General features: G+C 47.7%; 1 protein-coding gene across 3 annotated transcripts in view; it reads right to left on the minus strand.

The window, feature by feature from the left end:
• DNAJC13 (DnaJ heat shock protein family (Hsp40) member C13) overlaps positions 1-2,261 on the minus strand; it is a 118,557-nt gene extending 116,296 nt beyond the window's left edge. The window contains exon 1 of one of the 3 annotated variants that reach the window (XR_013447598.1): positions 2,097-2,261. The gene's annotated coding sequence lies outside the window, so the exon portion shown is untranslated. The remainder of the gene's footprint in view (positions 1-2,096) is intronic. The other 2 variants (XM_078071748.1, XM_078071745.1) reach the window with 2 other exon arrangements.
• Positions 2,262-3,982: the final 1,721 nt, after the last annotated feature.

The following is a 3,982-nucleotide window of genomic DNA, read 5'->3' on the forward strand; positions in this document are numbered from 1 at the left end:
AAAGGATTTCTTTCAAAACAACTCCCCTTTAACCACTGCTAAATATTACAGTCAACATTTAGGCCTGAAACTATTAGCAACCAAATCTTTGCTATAGTTTACCTGCACAGCCTTGCTTCTATTTTACTAGTTTTAAGTACCTCAGAGAAGCGGGGGAAAGGTAAGTACAATGAAAATCACCTGTGTAAACAGAACTGGTTAAGGACGGAGCCAAATTAGTTAAAACAGATCCTTTTTATTTCAACTGTAATTTAGTATCTATTGAGAACCAGCTTCCACTATCAACCTTTTTTACAAATTTAATAAAGCCAGCATTGTTATAGTCCACCTCAGCAACTACCTTCTATTTGTGGATAAAGCTAAATTCTTACAAATAACTCCTGTTTTCCATGGTTCCGTAACTTCTGCATTGATAATGTTCATTTGGTTTAGCCTATTTACTACTGTCACTTTAGAAAAAGAGGAACATCCATTGCCTCCCAGTGGAATACAAATGGTGGTATTTTCCACGAACTGGACTACAGACTTAAGGTTCCTGACATTCCTCTCTTAATAATCCTCTGACTATTCTTTTCCTCCCTTAATATGTTCTACTTCCTGTTCTCAAACTGGGAATACAGTGTAACATGTTCTAAACAGGACTTATGCCCCATTGTGACATTAACAGCAAAAGCCAAGTCTGAGATATAGCTGCTTAAACACTGTTTAATATTACATTTAATATGTTAACAAGGTTTTAGGTTATATGCCAAATTCAGTCAAACAATATAGCACTTTCCAGAAACCAAAGAAATGTGAATCAAGTCTTTTTCGGATAGCGAGTTTCTGACGAGTTTTTCAAATTTCCCTTTTTTTTAACTTTTTAGGGCAAATCCTATTTCATATTTCCATAGACTCACAGAATACTGATAATATACTACAAAACCCGACCACTGTAATTTCCTCAAGCTCAGCAGATGGTACTTTCAAACCTAGAAATCGATCAGATCCATAAAGTAAAAAAGAAAATACAGCAAGAAAGACAGTCACTGGGGCAGAGCCTAAAGAAATATTCTGAAATTTTTTTCGCGAAGACATTACACTCCAAGAGGCTCAAAATAACCCAACACTGTAAAGCCCCTCATAGAGGAGGTAAAAGCATCAGGCCTAGGCCCTCCTGTATAGAAGAAATCACAGTAGGGTAAAAGGGAAAAGCAGAGAAGGGAAGAGAGAAATCATTACTTTGGGAGACCATAGCCTCATTAGGGGGAGATTTTTTAACCCCCCCTCAAAAAAAAAACTGATAAAGGAAACAATCTGAAAACATCAACTGATAAAGAAAACAATCTGAAGACAAGAGTAGGTAACCGAACACCCTACAATAAGACGGTTTAAGGGAAGGCACTCTTCTTAAGTCTAATAAGTCAAATCTGCGTTTAACCGCCACTTCACTGAGCGTCTGAGTCCTACTTCACCCATTCCAAAGGCCACATTCAGAGGCAAAATCACAGCAGTGAAGGAAAGGCCACTGAAAATAAGCTCCCCTGCAGGAAAGGAAAAACCTGGGGGGTAAACTTGATTTTGGAAAAGGGAGAGCCTGGAGAAGAAACGACGCGGGTGCTCCCCATCTCCAAACGAAACGAAACAAAGCTAAGCAAAGAAAGTCCAAGTCTACACCGGACGTGGGGGGAAGGAAGGTCGCGGACCCCAGGAAACAAGAGTTGCCGGCAACCAGCACAAAGTCTGTTCAGACTAGGAAGCTGGAAGGGAATCCTGAGGGCGGAGCCCAGAGGGGAGTAAGGGGTGTGTGGGGTAAGGATGTACAGAGGGAACCTGGGGACCATGGTGGGTAGAAAACGGAAAAACAATCCGAAAAAGAGGGGTGGGGCTGAACAAGGCAGCGCCCAGGGATAATGTCACCTGGAGCCGGGGGGGAATCCGACGGGAGGAACCAGACCAGCAGCCTTGGGGGAGGGTAATCTGCTTTCCTTAGCAGCTGGAGGCTGCGGCGGCCAAGACACCACCCCTCTTTTTTCCTGTCCTTAGCCCCCCAAGTCCCCCTGGCGTGGGGAGGGGATAAGGCAGAGCCCCAGAGGCCGGTGCCCGGAATGGTTTACCTTCGCGGGAGGCTGGAGAGGCTCCAGCCCGAGCTCCTCCCGCCGCCGGCTCTGCGTCCGGAGTGAGATGAGGCGCCCTCCGGCCTCCTCCCCCTCACCACTTCCCCTTTCCCCCTTCGGGGCCCTGTAGCTCCGCTGCCGCGGGTTCCTGGTGCCGCGGCGGCCCGGCCTCCCCGCCCCCTCCGCCTCCTCCCTCTGCCTCTCAGAGGCTCACTCTGGAGGCCGCCATCTTCGCCCAGGCTTTCAGCAACCGCGCTCCAATACGCCTGCGTCGCCACCGCCCAGGCTGTCACGAGACCCGGTCAGCTGATTTCAACTCTTCCGCTTTCTGTCCCGCCCCACCCCCCGCACGCATTTCTCGGCTCTCCCCGTCCCATTCGCCCTCTTTCCCAGAAATTCCGCGTTCTACCGGCCCGCCCGCCCCCCAGAATTTACACATGCGCCGAGTGACGGGCCGGCTGTAGGAGCCGGAGTCCACGCAGTGCCGAGGAGGACCCGCCCCGAAGCAAACGCGCGCGCGCGCGCGCGCGCTCGCGGGTGGAGCCACGCCCCTCCGGCTTGTTCTCCTAAGGTCACGCCCCTTGGCGGGTGGCTCTGAGTCCTGCGGGCGACTGTGCTGCGTCCCAGCTCTTTACACTGTTAATCCCCTGAAGTCCTCTTTTAAAGCCTTTCCCCAGCTTCGCCCCGGACTTCAAATGCCGTGGAATATCCGCAAGGCAATCCGAAGGCTCAGCCTGCTACCCGGTTTGGCTGGATTGCGAGCCAGCAGGTTCACCGCTATTAAGACTTACAGAATGACAGTTGAGGGTTTAAATTTTAGTGGTCTGGGAGGTCGCCAAGATTAAAGCTTGGGAGATGGCTACGGCTTGTCGTCGATGGGAATGCCAGGAAGATAATACTGATAGCTCCATGTATTGTCTGCTGATCACGTGCCAAGGGTTTTATTTACATTAGTTAAACCTCAACTCTGAAGTAGGAATTATCCTCGTTTTGCAGATAAATTAAGGCACTTCCCCACAGTAATGGACTTGGTGTTTGAACCGTAACAGTCTGACTCCATAGTCTGTACCCTCAATACCATCTCCCTGAACACACATAGGAGCTGGAGGTGGGCGTCAGGTTAGAGAAAAGAGGGGACATTGTGTGTTACCTGTGAGCAAGTTTATGGAAGTTCTTACAGTCTCCTCTCCCAGACCTGAATTCTAAAGACCACAGTTCAAAAATGAATGATTCTGCTGCAAAGTTCAAAAAACGGATGGGGGTGAATTGCATGGATACATTATTTTATGAGGGTTAAAGTTGTCTGAGGGGTTTAATATTCTGCAAAGCCATGCTGAAAGTGATTTCTCAGAGTCCCTTTCAGCGGTTGACTTGTTTTTTAGAGATGGTAGTTGCAGGATGAAAAATGTAGACAATGGTTTTTACAGACTTTGCTTCTTGACTTTATTGACCCTTTTCCCTACCTTAGGGCAGAAAAAGACTGCATTTAGCCTTAGAGTAGTAGTCTTTCCTGTACTGCAGCAGTAAGATAAGGTGCATCTTAGGGGTGGTGCCAGGAATAGCTGGGTGTGGACAGAACCTTAAACAGAGTAGAAGCGGAGGAGAAGGAAAAAGAAACTGGAGGGCTGAGTTAAGGGGCCTTCTTGCCTTATCCCATGGAAACAGAAACTTGTGTTTATGCGGCATTTTATAGGTTGCAAAGCCTTCCAATAATTCCAGAAGTCTGTATGGAGTGTATTATTTTTATTTTATAGAGGAAGCAAACCCAGAGAGTCCAAGAGACTTGCCCGAGGTGACCTAACTCCTAAAGGTTAAGCAGAGATTTAGTCACAGGACTTGGAACATGGCGGCCAGTGAAGTAGTAAACCTCCACACTGCCTTTCTGT

This window comes from Halichoerus grypus, chromosome 1 (genome assembly GCF_964656455.1).
Source record: "Halichoerus grypus chromosome 1, mHalGry1.hap1.1, whole genome shotgun sequence".
NCBI lineage: Eukaryota > Metazoa > Chordata > Mammalia > Carnivora > Phocidae > Halichoerus > Halichoerus grypus.